This window comes from Ylistrum balloti, unplaced genomic scaffold, assembly GCF_031769215.1.
Source record: "Ylistrum balloti isolate Yb309-2 unplaced genomic scaffold, AGI_CSIRO_Ybal_v1 Utg370198, whole genome shotgun sequence".
NCBI lineage: Eukaryota > Metazoa > Mollusca > Bivalvia > Pectinida > Pectinidae > Ylistrum > Ylistrum balloti.
The window spans coordinates 728990-739150 of NW_026782174.1; positions in this window are offsets into that span (position 1 = coordinate 728990).

A 10161-nucleotide genomic window follows, 5' to 3' on the forward strand; every position below is an offset into this window, starting at 1 on the left:
TAAACAAGGGAGATGGAGATCGACAGGACACTCAAACAAATCATGGTAAACATAGTTTATTTTCTTCTTTTTAAGATTGCAGTATTTGATTAATCCTTCAACAAGGTTAAGAATATATTTTTTACCGCTAAAATGTAGCATGTGCTCTAACTAACACGTCTAAATTAACCTCACTTGACTTATTTTGATATTGATCAATTTAATTTTAAAGAATATATTTCCATCAAAATCTATATCTAATCAGTCTGTTTTTATCTTTACTTTCAGATTCCACACGACGACCAAAGTTAACTGTGATATATTGCGCGATGTATCATATAGTTGTTTTTGTAATGTTGATATTTATTAAAATATTTGATTGTTGTCATCAATGTGTTTTCTTTATGTTTTAAAATTCTCACATTTGTCTGATGTTACAACATGTCATAGAAAACGAAGAAAGAAGATATCCTCAACTGTTTATCAAACCATTCCTATTTTTTCGTTTGCTCGTGCCCTCTCTTCACCTTATATGCATATTTACCAGATTTAGTTATTGTGAGGGGACGAAGTCTGCTGTACTCGCTTATGTGGTGATAAATACGAGAGCAATTTGAAATATGGTAAATGCTGGGACGGAGAACTAGCTCAAAAACTGTATGATGTACTCTGAAGGAGGAAGACATTGTCTATAGACTCGTTGTTTAGTTCAATGGAATATGTATGATGTATGTATGTATGTATGTATGTGTGTGTGTGTGTAATAGAGTCGAACGAAATAATGGATTTAAGTGCTAGATAAAAATATGGCTCGTATCAAGAGCTTTTTGTGAACATCAACGTTCATTGCACAAATACAAACTTTCTGCCTGACAAGTTACTAAATAAGTAATTAATGTGATAAAGATCAGACTGTATTGAAATCAATGATTAATGGGTATAAAAAAACATTACTCAGTGTTAAGATCAGATAAAACATCAGCAGTTTTTGTCCATATTGATATTAAAGGTAATGTGTACGTTAATAAAATATTAACGAATTCTTTCACAACAAACGAGAAAAATAACAACAGAACCATACCGCCACACGGAGAAAACGACACTAGACCATGCCTTCATTTGTATATCTTAAATTACATCGTACATGTACTCGTCATATAAAACTTTCATCATAAACAAAAGGTAAAAACATATTCCAAATCAATATTAACAAGTATTTACGACGGTGCTTTCAGACTCAAACCTGCCACTTGGACATGTTAATTGTATATGCCTAGTTGATAGGGAATTCTAGAAAAAAAAAGTTATCATAAACATCATTGCTATTCAACACACAAACTGCAGACACTAGACTAGTTAACAGCCATTAATTCTGTGCAAGGGAACTGCCCAGCTAAGAATAGCTCTAGTAATGTTGATCAATTATTACAGTCTTGAATATAAGGAACTGAATCCCTGTGTTGAATATCCTATGATAATCTTCTCATACATATTGTATAAAAATAAAAAACAACAAAAATAAACACTAGTTAGGTAAGAAAATGAACTGTATGTTTTAATGTCGGATTACTTTTGGATCGTGTAATCCATTGTCATCACTAAACTTAAAGCATGACTTAAACCATGATAATTATTTTTGGTATCGACAACAAAAAACACACCATACAAAAAAAAATTTTAGTCGCCAAGTCAAGGAAACACATGATATCTATACCCAAAGTCCAGGTAACACATGATATCTATACCCAAAGTCCAGGTAACACATGATATCTATACCCAAAGTCCAGGTAACACATGATATCTATACCCAAAGTCCAGGTAACACATGATATCTATGATATCTATACCAAAATCGAGGTAAAACATGATATCTATACCAAAGTCGAGGTAAAACATGATATCTATACCCAAAGTCCAGGTAACACATGATATCTATACCAAAGTCAAGGTAACACATGATATCTATACCAAAATCGAGGTAAAACATGATATCTATACCAAAATCCAGGTAACAAATGATATATATATCCAAAGAACAGGTAACACATGATATAATTACCAGAATCCAGGTAACACATGATATCTATACCAAAATCCAGGTAACCCATGATATCTATACCAAATCCAGTTAACGCATGGTATTTATACCAAAAGCCAGGTAACCCATGATATCTATACCAAATCCAGTTAACACATGGTATTTATACCAAAATCCAGGTAACCCATGATATCTATACCAAATCCAGTTAACACATGGTATTTATACCAAAATCCAGGTAACCCATGATATCTATACCAAATCCAGTTAACAAATGGTATTTATACCAAAATCCAGGTAACACATGATATTTATACCCAAAGTCGAGGTAACACATGATATCTATACCAGAATCCATGTAACGCATGATATCTATACCAAATCCAGTTAACAGATGGTATTTATACCCAAATTTCAGGCAACACATGATATATATACCAAAATCCAGGTAACGCATGATATCTATACCGAAGTCCAGGTAATGCATAATAGCTATACCAAATTCCAGGTAACAAATGATATATATATCCAAAGGCCAGGTAACACATGATATAATTACCAGAATACAGGTTACTCATGATATCTATACCCGAATCGAGGTAACGCGTGATATTTATACCAAAATCCAGGTAACCCATGATATCTATACCCAAAGTTCAGGTAACACATGATATCTATACCCAAAGTCCAGGTAACACATGATATCTATACCAAAGTCCAGGTAACACATGATATCTATACCCAAAGTCCAGGTAACACATGATATCTATACCCAAAGTTCAGGTAACACGTGATATCTATACCAAAGTCCAGGTAACACATGATATCTATACCCAAAGTCGAGGTAACATATGATATCTATACCAAAGTCCAGATAACACATGATATCTATACCAAAATCCAGATAACACATGATATCTATACCCAAAGTCCAGGTAACACATGATATCTATACCAATGTCCAGGTAACACATGATATCTATACCAAAGTCCAGGTAACACATGATATCTATACCAAAGTCCAGGTAACACATGATATCTATACCCAAAGTTCAGGTAACGCGTGATATCTATACCAAGGTCCAGGTAAAGCATGATATCTATACCAAAGTCCAGGTAAAGCATGATATATATAACCAAAGTCGAGGTAAAGCATGATATATATAACCAAAGTCGAGGTAACACATGATATCTATACCAAAGTCCAGTTAACACATGATATCTATATCAAAGTCCAGGTAACACATGCTATCTATATCAAAGTCCAGGTAACACATGCTATCTATACCAAAATCCAGATAACACATGATATCTATACCCAAAGTCCAGGTAACACATGATATATATACCCAAAGTCCAAGTAACACATGATATCTATATCCAAAGTTCAGGTAACGCGTGATATCTATACCAGAATTGAGGTAACACATGATATCTATGCCAAATCCAGGTAACGCATGATATCTATACCAAAGTCCAGGTAAAGCATGATATATATAACCAAAGTCGAGGTAACACATGATATCTATACCAAAGTCCAGTTAACAGATGATATCTATATCAAAGTCCAGGTAACACATGCTATCTATATCAAAGTCCAGGTAACACATGCTATCTATACCAAAATCCAGATAACACATGATATCTATACCAAAGTCCAGGTAGCACATGATATCTATACCCAAAGTCCAGGTAACACATGATATCTATACCAATGTCCAGGTAACACATGATATTTATACCCGAAGTCCAGGTAACACATGATATCTATACCAAAGTCCAGGTAACACATGATATCTATACCAAAGTCCAGGTAACACATGATATCTATACCCAAAGTTCAGGTAACGCGTGATATCTATACCAGAATTGAGGTAACACATGATATCTATGCCAAATCCAGTTAACGCATGGTATTTATACCAAAATCCAGGTAACGCATGATATATATATCCATAGTCCAAGTAACACATGATATCTATACCCAAATTTCAGGCAACACATGATATATATACCAAAATCCAGGTAACGCATGATATCTATACCGAAGTCCAGGTAATGCATGATAGCTATACCAAATCCAGGTAACAAATGATATATATATCCAAAGGCCAGGTAACACATGATATAATTACCAGAATCCAGGTTACTCATGATATCTATACCAGAATCGAGGTAACGCATGATATTTATACCAAAATCCAGGTAACCCATGATATCTATACCCAAAGTTCAGGTAACACATGATATCTATACCCAAAGTCGAGGTAACACATGATATCTATACCCAAAGTCCATGGTAACACAAGATATCTATACCAAAGTCCAGGTAACACATGATATCTATACCCAAAGTCCAGGTAACACATGATATCTATACCCAAAGTTCAGGTAACGCATGATATCTATACCAAAATCCAGGTAACACATGATATCTATACTCAAAGTCGAGGTAACACATGATATCTATTCCTAAGTCCAGATAACACATGATATCTATACCAGAATCCAGGTAACGCATGATATCTCTACAAAAGTCCAGGTAAAGCATGATATATATAACCAAAGTCGAGGTAACACATGATATCTATACCAAAGTCCAGTTAACACATGATATCTATATCAAAGTCCAGGTAACACATGCTATCTATATCAAAGTCCAGGTAACACATGCTATCTATACCAAAATCCAGATAACACATGATATCTATACCAAAGTCCAGGTAGCACATGATATCTATACCCAAAGTCCAGGTAACACATGATATCTATACCAATGTCCAGGTAACACATGATATTTATACCCGAAGTCCAGGTAACACATGATATCTATACCAAAGTCCAGGTAACACATGATATCTATACCAAAGTCCAGGTAACACATGATATCTATACCCAAAGTTCAGGTAACGCGTGATATCTATACCAGAATTGAGGTAACACATGATATCTATGCCAAATCCAGTTAACGCATGGTATTTATACCAAAATCCAGGTAACGCATGATATATATATCCATAGTCCAAGTAACACATGATATCTATACCCAAATTTCAGGTAACACATGATATATATACTAAAATCAAGGTAACGCATGATATCTATACCGCAGTCCAGGTAATGCATGATAGCTATACCAAATTCCAGGTAACAAATGATATATATATCCCAAGGCCAGGTAACACATGCTATAATTACCAAAATCCAGGTTACTCATGATATCTATACCAGAATCGAGGTAACGCATGATATTTATACCAAAATCCAGGTAACCCATGATATCTATACCCAAAGTTCAGGTAACACATCATATCATTACCAGAATCCAGATTACTCATGATATCTATACCCAAAGTCCAGGTAACACCAGATATCTATACCCAAAGTCCAGGTAACACATGATATCTATACCAAAGTCCAGGTAACACATGATATCTATACCAAAGTCCAGGTAACACATGATATCTATACCAAAGTCCAGGTAACACATGATATCTATACCCAAAGATATCTATACCTCAGGTAACACATGATATTTATACCAAAATCCAGGTAACCATGATATCTATGCCAAATCCAGGTAACACATGATATTTATACCAAAATCCAGGTAACGCATGATATATATATCCATAGTCCAGGTAATGCATGATAGCTATACCAAATTCCAGGTAACCCATGATATCTATACCCAAAGTTCAGGTAACACATGATATCTATACCCAAAGTCCAGGTAACACATGATGTCTTTACCCAAATTCCAGGTAACACATGATATCTATACCAAATTCCAGGTAACACATGATATCTATACCCAAAGTCCAGGTAACACATGATATCTGTACCAAATCCAGTTAACGCATGGTATTTATACCAAAATCCAGGTAACGCATGATATATATATCCATAGTCTATACCCAAAGCCAAGTAACACTTGATATCTATACCCAAATTCCAGGTAACAAATGATATATATATCCAAAGGCCAGGTAACACATGATATAATTACCAGAATCCAGGTTACTCATGATATCTATACCAGAATCGAGGTAACGCATGATATTTATACCAGAATTCAGATTACTCATGATATCTATACCCAAAGTCGAGGTAACACATGATATCTATACCCAAAGTCCATGGTAACACATGATATCTATACCAAAGTCCAGGTAACACATGATATCTATACCAAAATCCAGGTAACACATGCTATCTATATCAAAGTCCAGGTAACACATGCTATCTATACCAAAATCCAGATAACACATGATATCTATACCAAAGTCCAGGTAGCACATGATATCTATACCCAAAGTCCAGGTAACACATGATATCTATACCAATGTCCAGGTAACACATGATATTTATACCCGAAGTCCAGGTAACACATGATATCTATACCAAAGTCCAGGTAACACATGATATCTATACCAAAGTCCAGGTAACACATGATATCTATACCCAAAGTCCAGGTAACACGTGATATCTATACCAGAATTGAGGTAACACATGATATCTATGCCAAATCCAGTTAACGCATGGTATTTATACCAAAATCCAGGTAACGCATGATATATATATATCCATAGTCCAAGTAACACATGATATCTATACCCAAATTTCAGGTAACACATGATATATATACTAAAATCCAGGTAACGCATGATATCTATACCGAAGTCCAGGTAATGCATGATAGCTATACCAAATTCCAGGTAACAAATGATATATATATCCAAAGGCCAGGTAACACATGCTATAATTACCAAAATCCAGGTTACTCATGATATCTATACCAGAATCGAGGTAACGCATGATATTTATACCAAAATCCAGGTAACCCATGATATCTATACCCAAAGTTCAGGTAACACATGATATCATTACCAGAATCCAGATTACTCATGATATCTATACCCAAAGTCCAGGTTACATTTGATATCTTTACCTCTGTCCAGGTAACACATGATATCTATACCAAAGTCCAGGTAACACATGATATCTATACCCAAAGTTCAGGTAACGCATGATATCTATACCAGAATCGAGGTAACACATGATATTTATACCAAAATCCAGGTAACCCATGATATCTATGCCAAATCCAGTTAACGCATGGTATTTATACCAAAATCCAGGTAACGCATGATATATATATCCATAGTCCAGGTAATGCATGATAGCTATACCAAATTCCAGGTAACCCATGATATCTATACCCAAAGTTCAGGTAACACATGATATCTATACCCAAAGTCCAGGTAACACATGATGTCTTTACCCAAAGTCCAGGTAACACATGATATCTCCAGGTAACACATGATATCTATACCCAAATTCCAGGTAACACATGATATCTATACCCAAAGTCCAGGTAACACATGATATCTGTACCAAATCCAGTTAACGCATGGTATTTATACCAAAATCCAGGTAACGCATGATATATATATCCATAGTCCAAGTAACACCTGATATCTATACCCAAATTCCAGGTAACAAATGATATATATATCCAAAGGCCAGGTAACACATGATATAATTACCAGAATCCAGGTTACTCATGATATCTATACCAGAATCGAGGTAACGCATGATATTTATACCAGAATCCAGATTACTCATGATATCTATACCCAAAGTCCAGGTAACCCATGATATCTATACCCAAAGTCCAGGTAACAGTTGATATCTATACCCAAAGTCTAGGTAACACATGATATCTATACCCAAAGTCCAGGTAACACATGATATCTATACCAAATCCAGTTAACGCATGGTATTTATACCAAAATCCAGGTAACGCATGATATATATATCCATAGTCCAAGTAACACCTAATATCTATACCCAAATTTCAGGTAACACATGATATATATACCAAAATCAAGGTAACGCATGATATCTATACCGCAGTCCAGGTAATGCATGATAGCTATACCAAATTCCAGGTAACAAATGATATATATATCCAAAGGCCAGGTAACACATGATATAATTACCAGAATCCAGGTTACTCATGATATCTGTACCAGAATCGAGGTAACGCATGATATTTATACCAGAATCCAGATTACTCATGATATCTATACCCAAAGTCCAGGTAACACATGATATCTATACCCAAAGTCCAGGTAACACATGATATCTATACCCAAAGTCCAGGTAACACATGATATCTATACCCAAAGTCCAGGTAACACATGATATCTATACCCAAAGTCCAGGTAACACTTGATATCTATACCCAAAGTCCAGGTAACACATGATATCTATACCAAAATCGCCATTTGTGCGAAATATATAAGAGAAAAGCACTTACAAATCTGTTAATTTTGTATATACCTAGACTCTTTTCTCAAATAATTACATTTGGACATCAAAAAGCCACTTAAGCAAATTGCTCACCCGTATGCTTATTTTACATCGAGCACACGTTATATATAACTTCTTCTATTCGTGATATTTAAAACATGGTTGTTATGTCATCTAGGTTTCATTATCTACTTTAATTGAGCGTGTTACCCGTAATTCTCTTTAACGTTGCATGTGACTGTTTTAAGTGACACTCGTATCGATCAGTCAATTATTAGACAAAGGTAACTTACAAAATTTCTTTAATCATTTGGCTACTGCACCTACCCATCAAGATTTTACTTTTCTTTCGATCACTGGATTTTCCACAGTCGATTATTTGGCTTCACAATATAGACCCTTAGTATCACTGCCGAATTCTATAAGGACGAAACAGCTGTATGATACAGTTAAATTCATTGTTTGGCTCTGCTGTATCTAACTCTAAATTTGTATTTGAATGTTCTGTTTACTTGTGTGTCTTTTGTACGATCCTTCGGAGTGTAATAAGAAGTGCCTCTGTAATGCTCTAACATACAATGTTAGATAGAAAATATAATGTAGATAGCCATGTTTAAAACCTCCAACTGAAATTAAAATCACAATTAAGGAAATTTATTCAAAGAATAAAAACAATAATGTAACGACAGGTACAAAATGTAAGTTTATACTTTTACAGCTATACAGGTATTTACATTTGAAAAACCGTTAATGTAAATTACCAAGTGATAATAGCCGGGATTTAAAAATGAAATGCATATTATCAGCAACATTGTTGAGTTCTATAATGTAGAATGTATGGAACTTTCATCTTTTTACAAAATACGTTTACTTTATTGTAGATGGCACAAAGCTATTTGTATATTGGTATTATCGTAATTTGCCTTGCAGTCTTGCAAGTTGTGGAAATTGTTTCATTATGTTTTGCAAGAAAAAAACTAATCCAATGAAAATTTGTTCTACTGGGTATAGGACAATAACAATTCAACAATGCAAACATATTGCATTATAAGGGATGAAATATCGATGTTGATAGATTTTTTACATCATTTTTAATTAAGGTCCAAATTATGTGATGCATTGTGGTTCATATTGCTTCATTATTTGTCGTAATTTCGTTAAAACAACACGCTTAAAATCCTTTACAAGATGTTGCACTAAAGTGTAAGAAAATCGAGTAATCAAGGAAACAAATCTGCTAGTTTATGATCCTAGTTTTAAATAAAGAAATATTTCGAAGGAAATAGTATTGCAACCTGTAAAGATGAATAAATGGAATGAATATAAGTTATTTCGCAATAAGCAAGACGCTACAAGAACTGTATCAGCAAATCAGATTTTTTATTATTTATATAACAAATAATACCATATATATATATATATATATATATATATATATATATATATCGTTCTTGATCGATAATCCTCTTTTGTTGGGTTGCTGAAAACACATTTTGATCTCATATAAAGGTTCAATCATACACATGTATAAATATATGCGTTTGATGGTAAGAATGCTACACGATTTATTGACGGACATATACATGAAGATAATTTGAGAAACTGAAAACTGCATTGATAGATAAAGATATACATGTTAAGACAGAAAAGAAAGTATTAACCCAAATACATCCCTATGTAGCAAATGAACACTTGCTATATTTACGATGCATCTTAAGCAAATGATGATTTCCAAAATGCTGAAACGACATCCATCCAGACATCCAATACCAACATCTGATAATTCACTATTCATATTTTTAACACCCGTTTGTAACAGCAACACA